The sequence below is a fragment of the Bos indicus x Bos taurus genome, chromosome 24 (genome assembly GCF_003369695.1).
Source record: "Bos indicus x Bos taurus breed Angus x Brahman F1 hybrid chromosome 24, Bos_hybrid_MaternalHap_v2.0, whole genome shotgun sequence".
Lineage (NCBI taxonomy): Eukaryota > Metazoa > Chordata > Mammalia > Artiodactyla > Bovidae > Bos > Bos indicus x Bos taurus.
The window spans coordinates 3,699,280-3,719,868 of NC_040099.1; positions in this window are offsets into that span (position 1 = coordinate 3,699,280).

Genomic DNA, 20,589 nt, shown 5'->3' on the forward strand with positions numbered 1-20,589 from the left:
AGGGTGGGGGCCCGGGAGCCTGCATTCCCCAGGGCTGCTGACACCAAGCCTGCACAGTGAGCAGCAAGGCCCTGGGTCTCACAACCTCTGAAGAGACCCCCATCCCACAAAATGCTGTTTTATAGAGCATTTCTGAGCAAGCTGTAGGTGATCTAGGAATGAATTCCAGAACACATGCTTAATACAGCTATGAAAATGCATTTTATCCTTGAGTTTTTGGCTCCTTTACTTTAACCATCAGCTGTGACACCCGTCGCCTATCTATTGGAAGGCTCTGGTGGTAAGTGTTTTCACCTAGTTCTAAGTGGGGCAGAAGGAGACATAGAAAGGGCACAGAAGTGTCCTGGGACTGCAGCGTCATGAAGATCATGGCACCTGATCGCATCCCTTTAGGGCAAATAGATGGGGATAAAGGGGAAACGGGCAGATTTTATTTTCTTGGGCTCCAAAATCACTGCGGATGGTGACTGCAGCCATGAAATTAAAAGACACTTGCTGCTAAGAAAAGCTGTGACAAACCTAGACAGTATATTAAAAAGCAGAGACATCACTTTGCCCACAAAGGTCTATATAGTCAGAGCTTTGGTTTTTCCAGGAGTCATGTACGGATGCGAGACTTGGACCATAAAGAAGGCTGAGAATCAAAGAATTGATGCTTTTGAATTGTGCTGGAGAAGACTCTTTACGAGTCCTTTAGACTCGAAGCAGATCAAACCAATCAATCCTAAAGGAACTCAACCCTGAGAATTCATTGGAAGGACCAATGCTGAAGCTGAAGCTGCAATACTTTGGTCACCTGTTGCAAAGAGCCAACTCATTGGAAAAGATCCTGATTCTGGGAAAGATTGAGGGCAGGAGGAGAAGGAGGTGACAGAGGATGAGATGGTTGTATGGCATCACCAACTCAATGGATATAAGTTTGAGCAAACTCCAGGAGATAGACAAAGACAGGGAAGCCTGGAGTACGGCAAGCCATGGTGGGACATGACTTCACATTGGAACAACAACTGTGGAGAACAGTATGGAGTTTCCTTCATACTACAATCCCACTCCACTGCTGGGCATACACCCCAGGAAAACCATAATTCAAAAGCATACACGTACCCCAGTGTTCATTGCAGCACTGTTTACAATAGCCAAGATATGGAAGCAGCCTAAATGGTCATCAATAGATGAATGGATAAAGAAGATGTGGTACATATATACAATGGAATATTCCTTGGCCATAAAAAAGGATGAAATACTGCTATTTGCAGCAACATGGATGGAGTTTGTGAGATACTGAGTGAAACAAGTTATCATAAGACAAATATATGGTATCACTTATATGGAGAATCTTAAAAAGAAACAAATGAGCTTATCTACAAAACAGAAATAGAGTCACAGATGTAGAAAACAAATTTATGGTTACCAAGGGGTGGGGTGAGGATAAATGGGAAAATTGAGATGGACATATTCATACTGCTGCTGCTGCTAAGTCGCTTGAGTCGTGTCTGACTCTGTGCGACCCCATAGGGCAGCCCACCAGGCTCCCCCCCATCCTTGGGATCCTCCAGGCAAGACCACTGGAGTGGGTTGCGATTTCCTTCTCCAGTGCATGAAAGTGAAAAGTGAAAGCGAAGTCGCTCAGTCATACTGCTGTACATAAAATAGATAACTAATAAGGACCTGCTGTATAGCACAAGGAACTCTACTCAATATTCTGAAATGACTCATATGGGAAAAGGATCTGAAACAGAGTGGGGATACATACATGTGTGTATATAATAGCGCTTTGCCTCCCCAGGCGGGTGCTTTTTGTCCCAGGCTTCCTGAATGGCAGTGTGGGCTGAAGCGGCAGCCCCCGACCCCTGCACCAGGCTCAGCTCCTCCAAACCACAGGGAGCCATGTCTCCCCCAGGGGGACAGGAGGGGCCTGTCGCCCCGCCCCTGGGCCCCATACCGCTGGTCTGGCTTCGCCGTGACAACCTGTCTGCACCGCCCTCCGCGTTACTTGTCGTTGTATAATCCGAGGTCCGGGCAGCCACTCTGCCGGCACGCTCTGGTGTTGGGTACCAGGGGACCAGAGTGAGCCGAGGACCAGCGCCTCCTGCACTCGAGGACCCTGCCGGGTGCGGGAGCGTCTGTGGGTGCCGCCCGTGGCCCGGGCGATAGGAGCAGAAAGGGGCCCAGGCCCGGTTATGTGGGTGAGCGGCCGCTGGAGTGTTGTCATGCTAACCTGTGCCAGTTGGCGGCCTTCCCTGCTCCTGTCCCCTCAAGAGGACACTCCGGCAGCGATCTAGTTACCGTGCATACGACTGTGTTTCCTGTTTCCAGGCTCTTCTCGCAGCCCCACACACCATGAAGGGGGAGACTGCGGTGCTAGCCGACAGGATGGTTTGTCTGCTCTCCCCCCATCCTGCTGGAGCACTGGAAAACCAGGACCCTGGGAGAGCACAGCCTGTCCGGGGGCAGGGGGAGGGCAGAGGCCTGGCTGGGCCCGGAGGCCCTGGGCTGGGATCTGGGGGATAGGGAACCCCAGAGGACGGCTGCCTGCAGGACAGCGGCCCCGTCCGCCAGCTCGGGCACCCACGGCTCTACTGGAAGGCGCTGACTTGCGGGGGGAGCACCGAGGACCCCCACCACGCAACCCTGCCCGCTGGAACCCTGCACAGGGGAGGGGCGCATGTGCAGAGCTAGGTGCCCGGGGAAGGGAGGCGGGTGTTCAGCAAGCTCCTACTGAGCTCCAGGCTCTGTGCTGAGCGCCGGATGCATTGACTTCTCCCAATCCCCCAAACAGTGTGTTCTAGAACAAAACAAACCGTCAGTTGGAGCCACACATGTAATGCAAAATGTTGTAGTGGCCACAGGAACAAATCTGAAATCACTTCTCCTAATGTTCTTTATTGAGCCCAATGTATCCAAAATATTATCATTTCAACTCGTAATCAATACTAAAATCATCGAGATATTTTAATTCTTGTTTGTAAACAAGCCTCATTTCAAGCGCTTAGTCGCTGAGAGGCTCAGGCCTATCAAACTGGGGACTGGGGGTCTGGGCTATGTGCCTACTAGGGAAGATTCTGGTCTGTGAGCCCAATGTGGGGGCTGTTCTGGGGCTCTGAGGTCAGTGGGGGTGGGGGTTCCTGGGCTGTGAGCTCAGGCACCAGTTTTAAATTTAGTATTATCTAAACATAAATCTAAACTCATACTGGGCCAGATCTTGATTTAGCTGCTTGTCTAATAACCTCTTTCATTCATGCAGCCACCTCGTAAGGCAGGATCACTATTATCATCACCCCACTTTACAGAGAGGGAAACCAAAGCCACGGAACTAGTGAATGAAACTGCTGGGTAAGCAGGTAGAGCTAGTGGAGATGCGGGTTCCATCCCCGGGTCGGGAAGATCCCTGGAGGAGGGCGTGGCAACCCACTCCAGTATTGTTGCCTGGAGAATCCCATGGACAAAGGAGCTTGGCGGGCTCTAGTCCATGGGGCCACAGAGAGTCAGACACCACTGAGCCTAAGTGACTAACACTTTCACTTTCGAGGACCAAGGTGGCCTCGCTCCACCATCTGCAAGATTTTCTACCCTGGGTGTGCCCCTCGAACCACTCACTCCAGGCTCTCCCTCCAGGAAACCAGGCCTCAGGGGAGTGCCCACGCAGACGACAGATTGCACAGTGATGTCTGCCTACTATCCTCCGCTGGGGAACCAAAGGCTCTGGGGGGCCCAGTAGTGAGCCTGGAAGACCACCCAGGTTCCCATCCTGTCCCCAGGCTTCTGAGCTTCCTGCATCTGGTGTGGTCTGGGATGAGCTGTGATGACCTCCAGGAATTCCTGTGGCTGCTCTGGCAGGTTGTAACCCCCTGGTGGAGCCCTCGCCCAGGGGCCCCGGATGTGGGAGCATCTCTAGCCCCACAGGGAAGGGGGATGGAAATGGGGACAGCCTCCCTCCCCATTCCTCTCTCTTCCCATCTTCCTCCTCCGCCCTCTCCCTTCTTCACCTACTTTAGGAAAAGATTGAAACCATTGCCGCCGCTTCCCTGTGCAATTCAACTACTAGGTTTAAGATCTGTTAAAATGTTCCCCAATCCTAAGATTCCGATCTTAATTGTATTATTCTTACATGAAAGAGAAACTGTAGGTACATTTTCTGTTTATTAAAAAAAAAAAAAGTCACGTGTGGAACAGCACATTTCGGTTGCACAACGCTGCTGGTATGTTATTTATTGCAAAGGAAAATTATCGTGCTGATAAGAAAATAGTGTCACTTAAAAATTAGGTGGTTCCCAATCAGCTTATGACAGTAATTGCTGCAGTGTCCTCTTTGATTTAGATATAGTAATATCAATGTAATTGCCACTGGGAAAAAATTATAATGGCTGTTAATGATAACTAACACATAAATGGCAATGAACAGGAACATGTATTTTATATCGAATTCAGCCCTAGAGCAGCCGTAAGAAACCCAGTGGTTTCAGCAATCTGGCGCCGGTCCCTCAAGGAGCCAAGCCCCGGAGTTCTCCCTTGTAAATTAGGGGGTGGGTGGTGGCGGGGAATGCAGGGGCGTCCTCAGCCTCTCCTGGGCTCGATAACGGGGGTCCTCACCGCAGCCCCCACCCCAGGCAGAGGTAAGACTGCACCAAGAGGAGCCAATGGCCCAGAACCTGTGTCTGCCCCAGGAGCGGGAAGGCGCGAGAAGGTTCACTCGGAGGTCGTCCAAGGCCTCCGCTCACTCCCCGAGCCCTATTCTCTGCTCTAAACGAGGATGCAGACTTGGTCTCTGTCCCTCCCCCAACCCCCGCCGCAGACTCCGGGGAGCCAGCGGTGCCCTGGTTCTGTGTTGACAGCATCTGATTTCCCTCCCGGGCCAGCCCAGTGAGGTTTGCCAACTAAAGATGCTCACCGTGGAGAAGGTGGTGGACAAGACAGGTGGCCCTGATGGCCCACTGTCCCCTGGTGGGCCTGGGTCCCGCATGATGCATGGGCTCATCCACTGATGGGACAGGCTCTTTGTCGGGAAGACGCTTTATTCCAGCTCTAAAGGGGATGAATTACCTGGATGCCATTTGAGCTCAGTCCTATTAACCTTAGTCCTTAACCTATGTGCTTCAGAAGGTAGAGTCTGCCTGCAATATGGGAGACCCGAGTTTGATCCGTGGGTCAGGAGGATCCCCTGGAGAAGGAGATGGCAGCCCACTCCAGTATTTTTGCCTGGAAAATACCCGGACCGAGGAGCCTGACAAGCTACAGTCCATGGGTTGCAAACAGTTGGACACGACTGAGCGATTTCACTTTCTTTCTTAACCTATTTCACTTGTTAGTGTCCGTCGTCGCCTAGTAAAGAGGGAGCCCTGGAGAGGTGAGGCTCCAGGCAGGCGGCACTGCGGAGGGACGCCGGGCAGGAAGGGCTTCCCTGGACTCAGGCAGGTCTGGGGGCCCGGGCTCCGGGCGGGACTCTGCCCCACTCCCTGGACACCGGCGAGTCGTGGGGCCGCAGAGAACAGCCAAGGAGGGCTTGGGCTGCACATGTGGACCCAGAACGTCCCGTGGGCCCCACGTTCCCATGGAGGGGGCTGGACGCTCCCGCTGAGGCCCCGGGAGAGGGACCCTAATCCTGCAGACCTGAGGGATCTGAGAGCCTTCAGAGACGCTAACCGTGACAGCAATGTCCACCCTTCACACTGGGCAAGGCGCCACGCTAACTGCCGACTCAGACCTCATTTTACTCAAAGCAAACACAACAGGTGGTTTCTAATCTTCCTCCCGTTTCACAGAAACGGGGAGGCTCAGAGGCGGGGTCACTTGCCTACCATCCCGCAGTGTCAAAGCCAAGTTTGAGGCGAGCCAACAGACCGCAGAGCCTGTCCTCCAGACCAATAGCACACTTCAGATGGTGCTGGTGAGAGTCTGTGCCTGAGAACTTTGGCCCAGACAACCTACAAGATTCCATCCAACTTCATAGCCTATGATAATGTGAAGCCTGATGGATGTAAAAGGCACAGACATTTCCAGAGTGTGGGGTGATGCCGGGGCTCCACCTGGGGCATAGTCGTCAGCAGCCCTGGGCAGCAAGAGGCCCCTGGGTACCCCTGGCAAGGGGGCAGGTGGGGCCTTCTTCCTGATCCTCTGTGCCGTCAAGGCCGGTGACAGGGGAGCACCTCTCGAGTGAATCATCTTTGATTCCAGAAATTTCTTCCAACCCCTGACTCTGATTCTCTGTTTATTTCATCTTATCAGCAGGCGTCAAGGAAAGATTTCTGCACCCTTATGACTCAGCCTTCTTATCTAAGTGGCGATTCCCTGCCGCTCCCCTTCCAGCTCTGACCTTCTGAGTCTCACACAGGTATGGGGTGTCCATCCTCCCCCCGACCAGGAACACACGTCTTTCACCTCCCTTTCCTTCACTTTCCTTCCCCAACCTGCCCCCACTCAAACAACGCTAAAAAAATAGTACACGGCCATTGTCTATTGACCTAGGAAAACTTCCTTGGAGTTCTGAATTATCTAAAGAGCACATTGCTCCTCCAGTATTTTCCCCGCATGCCACACATTTCAGTGATTTGATTTATTAAGAGCAGTGTAAAACTACGGGCTTCCCTGGTGGCTCAGATGGTAAAGAATCCGCCTGCAATGTGGGAGACCCAGATTTGATCCCTGGGTCGGGAAGATCCCCTGGAGAAGGGAATGGCAACCCACTCCAGTATTCTTGCTGGAAAAGTGTCATGGACAGAGGAGCCTGGTGGGCTACAGTCCATGGGGTCGCAAAGAGTCAGACACGACTGAGCAACTAAGCACACATAAGCCTTGCACACGCCTTCACCCTCTTATCACACACAATTTTTCTGTTGAACATTATGACCCAAGACTGGCCTATCGGATGAAGCCACTGACTTGATTAAAGACATTTCTCTGACTGGTGGGGTAGGGATGATACCACACTCTGCGGCAGGCAGTAACAAACATCTTCAAAGCACTGAAAGTCTTCAGCACATGAATGCCATTTCTAGAACCCCAGCCAGAAGAAATCACCAGAGATGAGCAGAAATATTTGTGTAGGAAGCTTTTCATCACTGTGTAATTCATAGCACATCCCTGGGCAGGAATATAATGTATCCATTAAAATCATTAAAGAAATTTCATGATACACGATCAAATAAGAGATATCAGATGATAAAGCTGTACACACTTGTACAGCATGCCAGAGATTTTTGTAAATCCTATATGCATTTAAAAAGCCCCGAAGGAAATCTGCTAAAATGGTAGCAATGGTTATTTCTCAACATCAGCAGCAGAAACATGTTGCTACTTTATATGGTTTTCTGAATATCCTGTAGTAACCATATGTGTTTTATTTAAAAAGTAAATAGCCTTTTAGTCATTTCTACCTTAGTAATAATAAAAACAAGAGTCGACTCATTAGAAAAGACTCTAATGTTGGGAAGGATGGAGGGCAAAAGGAGAAGTAGGCGGCAGAGGAGGAGATGGTTGGATGGCATCACTGATTCAATGGACATGAATAGGAGCAAACTCTCGGGGATGGTGCAGGACAGGGAAGCCTGGCATGCCACAGTCCATGGGCAAAGAGTCGGACACAATTTAGCAACTGAACAGCAACAACAAAAGTTAAAAATGCACTCGACATGGCTTCAAGTCTTCTCACAATCCCTTGTGGTGTCGGTAACCAGACACGGGGCGTCCACTCCTGGGGGAGGCGGTCTCTCAGGAAACTGCAGATTCCATGGAGGGCCACACAGCTGCCGCTGACCATCGATCCAGAGAAGGTGGAGAGACCAGCACCCCCCACCACCACCCACTATGGATGGTTAAGAATATCAGCAGGACTGGAGCACTTTATTTGGGGGTAAATGGCACCTAACGTCAGCCCTGATCACGTCCTCGGTGACGTCTTGAGATCCTGGGCCAGCGGCATGCACCCCACTCCCAACTTTGGCTGCCTGACAGACGCATGAGAAAAGAGACAGGAGACATGTTGGAAAGAAAGGAGGTGGACCTTCTGACAGAATCCCACACACTATTGGCCATAGAGAACGCACACTGAAAACCCAGCATTCGTTGAATCCACAAGGTGAGTTGAATGGGCATTCACAATATGCAACCAGAAACGAGTTGGAAGTCAGTTCTGGATGAAAAAGATGAAAATCACAGACTGAGGCACTGAAGAGCTGTGTCTGCTGGCCGCTCTGCAGCTGTGGGCTTGAATCGTTGTCACTTCTCTTCATGTGTTTATGGCCAGAGATCACTTTTGTCTGGGGCCGATTCCCTGGGTACGGGTTTAACTACGAGCAAGTCACGATGTTTCATCAAAGCACTTTACTGTATCAAACCATAAGTCCAAACAACCAGCTAAAAGGCTCCGGTTTCTAAAACACCCGCTACTTCACTGAGTTCTGGCCCGGGCTGGGGTGCTGAGGGTCGGCGGGGCAAAGGCAGCTCACCAGCCCCATCTCCTCTCCTTACTGAGATGAGGACATAGCTGGGTCCAGCCCCTGCAGCCTCGGGGCCGAGTGAACAGGAGGCCTGTGGACATGTCCAGCCAGGCTGACGGTCGCCCTGACCCGGGGGCCTCCCTCTCACTGGCTCAGGGCTCGCAGGCCCTCAGACAGCCTAGAAAAAAACCCGAGACTCAGACCAGCCTGCGCCAGCACCTGGTCAGTAACGCCCCTGTGTCACCTCCAATACCAGGGGAAAAAACCACATCTACTGTCTTCAGCTGCGAAATGTGGGTTTACCTGTTTCAACAGCTGTCAGATCCCTAATGAATGTCGACGGACACCCAACTTTGAGCCTGTTTTACACAGCCACTCATGTGTCTGGGATATTTTTTCAGAAAATTACAAAGTGAGAAACCAGTGCGCTCAATTTCATTTATGGATTTCCCTTCCAAACCAATTCAGGCCGAAGGGAAGAAGGAGACATCTCAGCTTCATGGGACCTGAACAAAGATCTCCGGGTGAGAGTCTGAAACTTAAAGACTCACCTTCATTGCCACCCCAAGAACAGCGCTGTCAGAGGTGAGGCTGTTTCACAGCACAAAGTGGCTGCCAGGTGCCAGCCCCAGATGTCCCATCCAGGAGCACCCCCGCCCTCGCCTTTCCCGCCTGATTCCCTGCATGTGGATCACTGCCGCCTCCGCCCTCGAAGCCTCCTGCCTCGCCCACACCCCCATTGCCTCCAGCTTCGACTCCTCCTTTTAAGCACAGCTCTTTCACTGCCCTCCCCGTCTTCTCTTTCCACTCCCACTCCTCTCATTTCCGGAAGAAAACCGAACCTTCTCCTGCACTCGGAAAGCACAGGAGCCCCCTGGAAGGCACCACCTCAGCCCCGTGCCCCAGTCAGCATGCTTGTCTGCCCCTGCCTCCAACTCTCCTCTCCCCACCTGTGCTCACAACTGGAACGTCCTTTGATACTGAAAAGGTTCCTGGGTCCCTCGCTGCTCAAAAACCACTGGACAGGCCAGGCTGGTGGGAAGGAGAGTCTGCTGTAACTCAGATGCCAGCAACTGGTGGGGAGGGTGGATGTCCGTCCAAGGGCCCCCTCCCCCGCCCCCAGCCACCAGCAGGGCAAGAGCTTTTAGAGACAGAAGTGGGGAGGGGGCTACATGCAGAAACAGCACAGTAGGCTCTGGCAGTCACCATTCAATTGGTCATCGGTGGCCTGAGCAGCAGCATCTTGGTTGTTCTAAGTACAGTTAATCTTTAAATTCAGGGTCCGTTTGTTCCCATTGCTTTTGCGGCCAGTTCTCAGAACTCTGGCAGTTTATGTCCTGGGTACAGTCTGGTCATCATGTGGTCAACTTCTTCCACCTGGGTTTTCAGCATCTGTAAGACAGCTCACAGGATACGGCTCAGAATAGTATCTATGGCCCTCGAGAAAGAACTAAAAGTGCTTGACTGTGCTTAACGATTACACTTTTACTATTTAGTCGCCTTTGACTGTTCCCCTTTGTTTCTGCATTTCTCCCTTTTCTAATTACACTTACTCTTTGACTGAAGTTTTCCACAGACAAAAGGCAGGCAGAGGACATGGAGGGTGGTCAGGGACCACAGGGTCCTGCTCCGTTCCACCCCACCCTCAGAACCGCGCTCTCCGTCCCCTCCAGGAAGTCCCCCCGTTCTTACCCTCTCTCCCTGACACCGGCCCCTCTCTCTCAACAGGGACATGTGCTGGGTGCTCTGGTTCATCAGGTCGTTCTGAGCAAATGCCCGTGGTCACTGCTGCCAGGACTGTGAGAGGCACAGGGACCCAGCAGTGGGTAAGACGCAGCCCCGAGCTTGAGTCTCTCCAGCCGAGACCCTCAGGGACCCTGTACTCAGGATGCCTCGGTCAGGTACACCTCCCCCCTCAGACCAGATGCGGGGAAATGTTGGCAGAAGCTGCTGATGTGTGCTGACCTCTTGGAAAGTCTCTGAGCAGAGCCGGGGCCAGGAGATTGAAGGATTGTGTAACCGCTGGAACATGTCGGCTCTATAACAACAAGACAAATGGCAGGACGCAGTGCAATTTTCAGTGCGCTAGGGCCAATATTTTTATCTAGAGGGAAATAAGTTCTTGAATTTATCATTAAAATCCAACAGAGAGATAAGACTTTATGTACAAAAGTGCATTCGCTCACAACTTTCTACGTACGTATTTGGTTCAGTTCAGTTTAATTCAGTCGCTCATTCGTGTCTGACTCTTTGCGACCCTGTGGTCTGCAGCACGCCAGGCTTCCCTGTCTATCACCAACTTCCGGAGCCTGCCCAAACTCATGTCCACCGAGTCGGTGTTGCCTCCAACCATCTCATGCTCTGTCATCCACCTCTTCCTCCTGTCTTCAATCTTTACCAGCATCAGATAGTGTAAAGGTCCTTGGGCTTCCTAGGTGGTGCTAGTCATAAAGAACCCACCTGCCAATGCAGGAGGCAGAAGAGATACAGATTTGATCCCTAGGTTGGGAAGTCTCCTGGAGGCGGGCATGGCAACCCACTCCAATATTCTTGCCTGGAGAATGCCATGGATAGAGGGCCCAGACTGAAGTGGCTTAGCATGCACACACACAGTGAAAAACACCTGGTTTTAAAGCTGATAATTTCCTGGGTGATATTATCATGTATTTAATGTAAGCTGCTCTGATAGGTCTCTTCCAACAACACAAGAGAAGACTCTACACATGGACATCATCAGATGGTCAATACTGAAATCAGATTGATTATATTCTTTGCAGCCAAAGATGGCGAAGCTCTATACAGTCAGCAAAAACAAGACCGGGAGCTGACTGTGGCTCAGATCATGAACTCCTTATTGCCAAACTCAGACTCAAATTGAAGAAAGTAAGGAAAACCACTAGACCATTCAGGTATGACCTAAATCAAATCCCTTACAATTATACAGTGGAAGTGAGAAATAGAGTCAAGGGATTAGATCTGATAGACAGTGCCTGAAGAACTATGGACAGAGGTTCATGACACTGTACAGAAGGCAGTGATCAAGAACATCCCCAAGAAAAAGAAATGCAAAAAGGCAAAATGGTTGTCTAAGATGGCCTTACAAATAGCTATATAAAGAAAAGATGTGAAAGGAAAGGAAAAAAGGGAAGCTACACCCATTTCAATGCAGAGTTCCAAAGAATAGCAAGGAGAGATAAGAAAGCCTTCCTCAGGGATCAATGCAAAGAAATAGAGGAAAGCAATAGAATGGGAAAGACTAGAGATCTGTTCAAGAAAATTAGAGATACCAAGGGAACGTTTCACGCAAAGATGGGCTCAATAAAGGACAGAAATGGTATGGACCTAACAGAAGCAGAAGATATTAAGAAGAGGTGGCAAAAATACACAAAAATACAAAAAAGATCTTCATGACCCAGATAACCATGATGGTATGATCACTCACCTAGAGCCAGATATCCTGGAATGCAAAGTCAAGTGGGCTTTAAGAAGCATCACTACGAACAAAGCTAGAGGAGCTGATGGAATTCCAACTGAGCTATTTCAAATCCTAAAAGATGATGCTGTGAAAGTGCTGCACTCAATATGCCAGCAAATTTGGAAAACTCAGCAGTGGCTGCAGGACTGGAAAAGGTCAGTTTTCATTCCAATCCCAAAGAAAGGCAATGCCAAAGAATGTTCAAACTACTGCACAATTGCACTCATCTCACATACTAGTAAAGTAATGCTCAAAATTCTCCAAGCCAGGCTTCAGCAATATGTGAACCATGAACTTCCACATGTTCTAGCTGGATTTAGAAAAAGCAGAAGAACCAGAGATCAAATTGCCAACATCTGTTGGATCATGGAAAAAGCAAGAGAGTTCCAGAAAAATATTTATTTTTGCTTTATTGACTACACCAAAGTCTTTGTGTGGATCACAACAAACTGTGGAAAATTCTGAAAGAGATGGGAATACCAGACCACCTGACCTGCCCCCTTGAGAAATCTGTATGCAGGTCAAGAAGCAACAGTTAGAACTGGACATGGAACAACAGACTGGTTGCAAATTGGGAAAGGAGTATGTCAAGTCTGTATATTGTTACCCTGCTTATTTAACTTCTATGCAGAGTACATCATGAGAAACGCTGGGCTGGAGGAAGCACAAGCTGGAATCAAGACTGCCAGGAGAAATATCAATAACCTCATATATGCGGATGACACCACCCTTATGGCAGAAAGTGAAAAACTAAAAAGCCTCTTGATGAAAGTGAAAAAGAAGAGTGAAAAAGTTGGCTTAAAGCTCAACATTCAGAAAACGAAGATCATGGCATCCGGTCCCATCTCTTCACAGCAAATAGATGGGGAAACAGTGGAAACAGTGTCAGACTTTATTTTTTGGGGCTCCAAAATCACTGCAGATGGTGATTGCAGCCATGAAATTAAAAGATGCTTACTCCTTGGAAGGAAAGTTATGACCAACCTAGATAGCATATTCAAAAGCAGAGACATTACTCTGCCAACAAAGGTCTGTCTAGTCAAGGCTATGGTTTTTCCAGTGGTCATGTATGGATGTGAGAGTTGGACTATAAAGAAAGCTGAGCGCTGAAGAATGGATGCTTTTGAACTGTGGTATTGGAGAAGACTCTTGCGAGTCCCTTGGACTGCAAGGAGATCCAACCAGTCCATCCTAAAGGGGATCAGTCCTGGGTGTTCATTGGAAGGAGTGATGTTGAAGCTGAAACTCCAGTACTTTGGCCACCTCATGCAAAGAGCTGATTCATTTGAAAAGACCCTGATGCTGGGGAAGATTGGGGGCAGGAGGAGAAGGGGACGACAGAGAATGAGATGGTTGGATGGCATCACTGACTCAACGGACATGAGTTTGGGTGGACTCCAGGAGTTGGTGAGGGACAGCGAGGCCTAGGGTGCTGCAGTCCATGGGGTTGCAAAGAGTCAGACATGACTGAGCGACTGAACTGAACTGAACTGAACTTGCTTTTCCCTTGAATTGCTTCCCTTCATCCCTGTAGAAATCCCAGAAGGTCCCTATTCTATAGACAAGAAAACTGAGACTGAGAAAGTCAGAGTCCACTACCCAGTGTCACAGAGCTCACCTGCTGCGGACATCAGTCTCAACTCGGGCCCCCCACAATGCAGCTCCTAACTACGGGGCTCGCTATTAAAGTCCCGAACTGCAGCATATCCCAGCCGGGTTAGAACCCAGGTGCCAGCTGATCAGTCGCATCCAGGATTTGGACTTACGGGGGCAGCAGAGAGGGAGGATTTTCGCCTGAGAATACCAAGAGCTTTCAGTGTGAGAACCCACACAAGAAAGACCTTCATGAAAGTGACGCAGGTTCCCAGCCACACCCAAGCTCCTGTTCTATAAATCATTTTCCCTCGTCACCCCGGTTCTGGACCGTGTGGGTTCCAGCCCTTCCTCACCCCTCCTGCACACCTTTGGTCCACCCAGCACAGACCTACAGGCAGAAATGCCAGCCAGCCAGGAGTTGGCTGGCCTGATTATAAAGCTAACTAAACTAATTAATCACAACAGATTAATAAGAGTGACAAGGGGAGAGAGGTGACATTCTCCAAACTCTCCAACTGGGTATGAATGTGCTTGTTTTTTTTAATCCCCACAGCAATTTATTTCCTGTAAAGCAAAGTTTCTCCAAGAATGTCCCAAAATGTAGCCAAGGTTAACGGTGCCGTGAGCTTATTCAATATTTATGATTCTTTTTATTTGTATTACTAGGACTTTTTGGGGACTCCGAAAGGTCCATTAATCAAACAGAGTGACAAAATGAGCCATTTGACAATTGAAACAAGGGCTGAATATTATTACGATTATGTGTGTGAGTGTGTGTGTGTGTGTGTGTGTTTGGTCCAGGAATGAGAGGACCAACTTGACTTCATCAACAGTGCCTGATTAATTGTTACACAGTGTCATCCATAAATCCCCCTTCCATCTAATAATCCTCTCCGGCGATCTAACCATATCCCCGGCGAGTTGGCTTTATTGAGGGCTGAGTTCCCGAGCAGGGAAGGGGGCGACACAGATAGCCCCCGTGACTGGAGACAGCCAGTGGACAGCTTTCGGGGAGCTGACAGCTCTGAAACACAATTATCAGTGTGATCTGCTTAAGAATTCATCAGCAGCTCCTGCCTGCTGAAGACTAAAAGAATACCGAGACATGCAAAGAGAAAGAGGTGATAAGAAGGCATCATTTTCCTCCAGCCTCATAACTGTAAATTGAAGAAAATTATTTTCTTTGCCTCCAGCTCATTGGCATATAGGCAGCATTATATTATAATTTCATAAGCATAAATCCTTTGAATAAATTTCAGAAGAATAACTGAATTAGAAATGCAAGTAAAGTATCTAAAAAACTTAACTCTCCTAGGCAGGGGAGAAGGCAACGTGAGAGACACAGCGAAACAGAAAACCCCGTTCTGCGGCCTTTCTTTGGGTTCTCGAAGCTCTGTCTCAGGGAAAGGCTGTTTTTAACCCCGTTCTGTGCCTGATGGCAAGTAAAATCCCCATCTCTCCTCTCCCCACTCTCATGTTCCAAGGAATCTGAGTCGTAATTTATCATAAATTAATTTTGGAGAAACAACAGGCTTGGGGCATGTTATAATTATTGTTATTTGTTTATTTATTATCATGTTAACCATTATTTATTATTATGTTAAGCATATGTGAGATCACAAAGGTTGCTCCCTGTGGTTTCCTAGCAACAAGCCCGTGGGTTCCTCGCACACAAGTTTCCCAACACCTACTGCATTAGGGTGGGGGCGGGACGTGGGCGCCTGCCAGGATGGGGCCCTGGCTCTGTCCTCTCCTGAGGGGACCCGAGGGACGGACCACGGAGAGGAGGGGTCTGCTGGCCCCAGGGTGATGGTTCGTTAGCCGCAGAGCCGACTGTTTCAAACAAAGACCATTTACAGGCAAACCCTGGCCCCAAAGGAAGACTCCAGTGGCTGGATCCAGTTGGACAAGGGCCTCCTTTCCACAGGCTGTCTTGGGGGGCCACCCACGGGTCACCCTCCATGGCCGAGGGACATCCGGGAGGACGAGGTGCTGGGAGGGCAGGGGCAGAGAGACTGCCTGTGGGACTCTGCATCCCACCCTAGCCCACCGCCGTGCCCATTCTCACCTCCCCAGCAGGCCCTGACCAGCTTCCTGGGCCTAGCACCAGGATGAAGCCGAGGGACAGAGCTCCTGGGTATCAGCTGAGCTTAAACAGCCTCCCAAGAAAACGAGTGTCCCTCTGCAAAGGCTCCATGTTAGGGCAGAAATGCGTAAAGGAGGTGGAGGACGTTCATTCCTTCCCACAACAGAATCCCCTGTGCAAAGGAGACCTCGCTTGGGGGCCCGCGTGTTAGCTCCTGATCAGAGTGACTGGCAGGGGGTCCTTTCCTGCAGTCGGAAGGTCCCGACGCCCCTCATGGGGTGGCTGTTGTTCAGTCTCCAAGTTGTGTCCAACTCTTCATGACCCCGGGGTCTGCAGCACGCCAGCCTTAGTTTCTATTTAAGAAACTTCTGTGCACTTCTCTGATCGTCCAGTGGTTAACACTTCACCTTCCAATGCAGGGGGCTTGCCTTCAATCCCTGGTCGAGGAACTAAGAGCCCATGAAATAAAATAAAAACAATATTGTAACTAAGTAAACAAAGACTTTAGGGAAAAAAAGAGAGAGCTTCTGGCCGAGGGGCCTGGTGATGATACGGCACATTCTCATCACGGTGGGACCACTTCACTGTCTATGATGCCATGTTTCCCCCAAATCGTACAGCAGACACCGCCCCCCCCACAAGGAGTGGTGTTTTTCTAATAAACTTTTCATCTTAAAATAATTAAATTTACAGAAAAATTGCAAAGATAGTGGAGTTCCCAGTGTTCCCCTATTACAACATCTTGTGTTACTATGGGACATTTGTTACAATTAATGAACCAGTATTGATGCATAATTGTTAACTGAAGTCTATACAGTATTCAGTCTCAAAACTGGGATGAAAGTGAAAGTGAAGTCGCTCAGTCAAGTCCAACTCTTTGCAACCCCGTGGACCATAGGCTACCAGGCTCCTCTGGCTGTGGGATTTTCCAGGCTAAAGTTCTGGAGCGGGCTGCCATTTCCTTCTCCAGGGGATCTTCCCAACCCAGGGATCAAACCTGGGTCTCCCACGCTGCAGACAGGCGCTTTACCATCTGAGCCACCAGGGAAGCTGGTATATCAGACAGTGAAGAATCTGCCTGCAATGCGAGAGACCCGGGTTCAATCCCGGGGTTGGGAAGATCCCCTGAAGGAGGGCATGGCAACCCACTCCTTGCCTATTCTTGCCTAGAGAATCCCATGGACAGAGGAGCCTGGCGGGCTACATGGGGTTGCAGAGTCGGATGCAACTAACACTTTCACTTACACGTTATTCGGGCTTTTAGCTTTTCCCTAGAGTCCCTTTTCTGCTCTGGGATCCCATCCAGGACATCACATCACATTTTGCCAGCATGCCTCCTCAGGCTCCTCTTGGCTGGGACAGTTTCTCAGGCTACTCTGAGATTAGTGACCTTGGCAGTTTACAGGAGGGCTGGCCACGTGTTTTGAAGACTATCCCTCAACTGGAGTGTGTCTGGTGTTTCTCTTATGAGTCATATATGGACAGCACGTGTGTGATCCCCAAAACACACAGGCTGAAATTGAATGCCCATGTGATCTTATGGGGAAGTGGGCCTCCAGGAGGGGATCAGGTCTTGACTGGCGGGGGGGGGGGGGTGGCTCTTGAATGGGATTCGTGCCCTTATAAGAAAAGGCCAGAGAATGAGGGAGCTTGTCTCCCATCATGTGGGGACACAGCGAGAAGCCTGCTGCCTGCAACTCAGAAGAGAACTGTCCTCAGACCCAGCTGGCTCCCTGATCTCAAACTTCCAGCCTCCAGAGCTGTAAGCGATTACGTCTGTGCTTTACGACCCACCAGCCTGTGGTACTTTGTGGTAACAGCCTGAATGGACTAAGGCGGCTAGCCTGCATGTCTGGGTCTGGGGAAGAAGACCCTGAAAGTTTTTCCCATCACATCATTCAGGGTGCGTGCGGTCAACAGCGGGCTCACCACTGATGTCAGGCTGGATGACCTGGTCAGAGGGTGTCTGTCAGGCTGTCTTTTCCCCCATTCTGTGTACTTTGGGGCAGGAAGCCCTGTGAGTGGCCTACACTTGAGGAGTAGGGCTGTATCCCACCTCCTCAAGGATGGAGCTTCTCCATAGATTATTTGGAATTTCAGGGGAGACTATTCTCTTCTCCATTCATTCGTTCATTTCTTTGTATCAGATTGGATTTATTTTTTAGATTTGGATTCCAGTGCACTGGGCTTCCCTGGTGGCTCAGATGGTAAAGAATCCACCAGCAATGCAGGAGACCCGGGTTTGATCCCTGGGTTGGGAAGATCCCCTGGAGAAGGGAACAGAAACCCACTCCATTGTTCTTCCCCAGAGACTCCCATGGACAGAGGAGTCTGGTGGGCTACAGTGTGTGGGGTCAGACACGACTGAGTGACTAACACACGCAGAGAAGACGTGAAGGTGAGTGTGTTTCATCATCAATCCTTACGGGGATGGAAAGAGGCCGGGAAATGTTTCAAACACGGTGCCAGTGGCCTTGGGTGGAGCCATCGATGGTGCCCGAGTCCTCCCGCAGCTCCGGAAGGTGGGAGCAGCCACACCAGCTGCTCTTACCGATGAGGTGGGTGATGACGTCCTCCAGGCGAAGACCAGGAGCCTGTGTGCTCACCGAGCTCCCACGTCCCCTTCGTCCTGCCTGGCGTGATGGAGGGGGCAGCCTGTCTAGATGGACTTCTCTCAGCTGGGTCCCCTCACCACCGCCGTGCGCAGAGCCTTTCTGCTGACTCTGTTCATATATGTGGTGACAGGACACCTCTCGTGTGTAAAGCCACTAAGACTTTGGGTTGTTTGTTGCCATGGCATAACCTGGCTTTTTTGACTATCAGAGTCATATATTGTACCTTCTCAGAATAATCAGGCTCTCATCTGTTGCTGGAAAGAAAATTCTTAATAATGAAGCTAAATGTTTGAGTGTGGTAACACCATGTATAGAGTATAACCTCCTCTGCAGTGCAGTGTAATTCCAAGCAAACGCACACACACACCACAGCATTCAGTGTGGACGCTCCTTGGAAGCAATTTTTCATGCTCCTATGAAAGCTGCTAATTTCTTCTCATTGGAGGGAGGCCAATTCAGCTCAGTTCACTAAGGCGTCACTGCACAACTCATGGAGCCCTGTTTCCTAAAGCTACCCAAGGTGCAGCCGGGAAGACGAGGTTTTCCCCTCGTGAAAAGATAGACAATGGAGAACATGCCTTTCCTTTCTGTCTTCCTTTCTCTATCTTCCCTTAAAACACTCAGAATGACGTTGTGATTAACTTGTATTTTGCAGCATAGTGGGTAGACAGTCAACCAAATTAATCCCATTATGCAAAACCCAGTTCACAAATGGTTTTGCGTTTTTGCAAAATTATGTCAATTTCCCCATAAATTGGAGAGACTGTGTCGGTTTTCTGAACCACACAGACACACCACCCAGACCTGTGAGTCTGTGTATTCCTCCAGTTCAGAAACATACAGATTTTTAGTTCTGCGGCACAAATTAAGATCCACAACTTTAATGCTGGTATTTTTGTTTACACGAGACTTGCCCGAGAATTACCATTTGTCTTCACGTCCGTTGAAAAGCTTCTTTGGCACCCTACTCATTGCGGTGGGGTAAAAGAGAGAGAAAACTGGGGGTTGAAAATAATACGGTTTATACGAAATCCTCAGTTATTCCGAGGTGAGGAACGGGATTCATGCTTTCTTCCCACTTCTGCAGCCTCAGCTCCTCCGGCCGAGCCTGCCTCCCTCTCTCTGCTTTCGGGTGGTCGGTCAGCACGGAGACGGCTTCCCAACTGCCGTCCACTTGGCCAGCGGCTGACGTGCTGGTGGTGGCCAAATGCGCTTGGCATGGACTCTGATCTGTGAATCCCCTGTAACTGGACCAACTTGTCAAATTAAGCCCACTCCCGCCTTGAGCCGCCGAGCAGCCGGGATGTGAGCGGCTCCCGCCCTGACCCCTGTCACCAGCCCTCCCAGCCTCTAACATCTGCTCCCTGGGCTCTGCCTTTTCACCTGGTTCATTTCAGATGCAGCCGGCCCCCGCCGCTCCAGCTAACCCTGCCTCTCTCTCTCCTAAACGGAGAAAGAAAAAGCTTCCTTGTTTTGAAGACTGGCGCTCTGAGGGCTAAATTACTTACTGAATTCAGAAAATCTATTTTTTAATGGCTGTTCTTTCTTTGCGTAGCACTTTTTATTCCAGTAATGCTTTCTCGAACGGTGAATTGTTGACTTTTTAGGCTTTAGATTTATTAGACATGTGTCAAGTTGTCAGCCTCCCACCGCTTGCATTTGTGTCCACCTTGCAAACAGCAGGGAAAAATACTTTTTTTTCCCTGAGCGTTCACTTCTTGGCAGTTCTGAAACAAATTTTTGAACAGTTGCTGTTCCTATTGATAGCAATAGTTTGATGTTTCAAAAAAAAACCCAGGGTTTTATTTTCCCCTAAATTTTTGACATGTTCTGTCATATCATATCATATCATACCGTGATGCATCAAAAACAAAAAGAAGGGAGGGCCCAGCCCGCACCGTTCACATAGATCGTGAGCCTTCGCAAAACACCCACCCATCTGTTCACTGCTTTCGTCCTTTTGTTCTGTCTTGAATGCCGGTTTTCCGCAGTAAAACCCACCCTGGCTTCTTCGAAGACGCTGCAGCTTCCCCGGCTGGCCTCCCTCATCTCAGCGAGAAATCGTTTCAAGGAATTAGGGGACCGCTCACATTTTCCTCCTGTGGTGACTGGAATTTAGATACAACAAACGCCAACGCTCAAAAGGGAAGAAAATACAAACCAAGTGAACGCCCGACAGCCTCAGGCAAACGTCACCTAAAATTGCTGAAACTGGGAGAAAAGGCGATAATCAGAACTGTTTCTCCGCAAGTCTTCCCTGCCTGCAGGCAGGGCCACCTACTCCTCCAGGCCGTGACTTAGAAACGCGGGGCCCAGAGTGACCGGAGGTCCCTACTCTGCAGTCTGTCCTCTTTCCAGAAAGGGGAGGCCCGGCCGCTCCCCGTC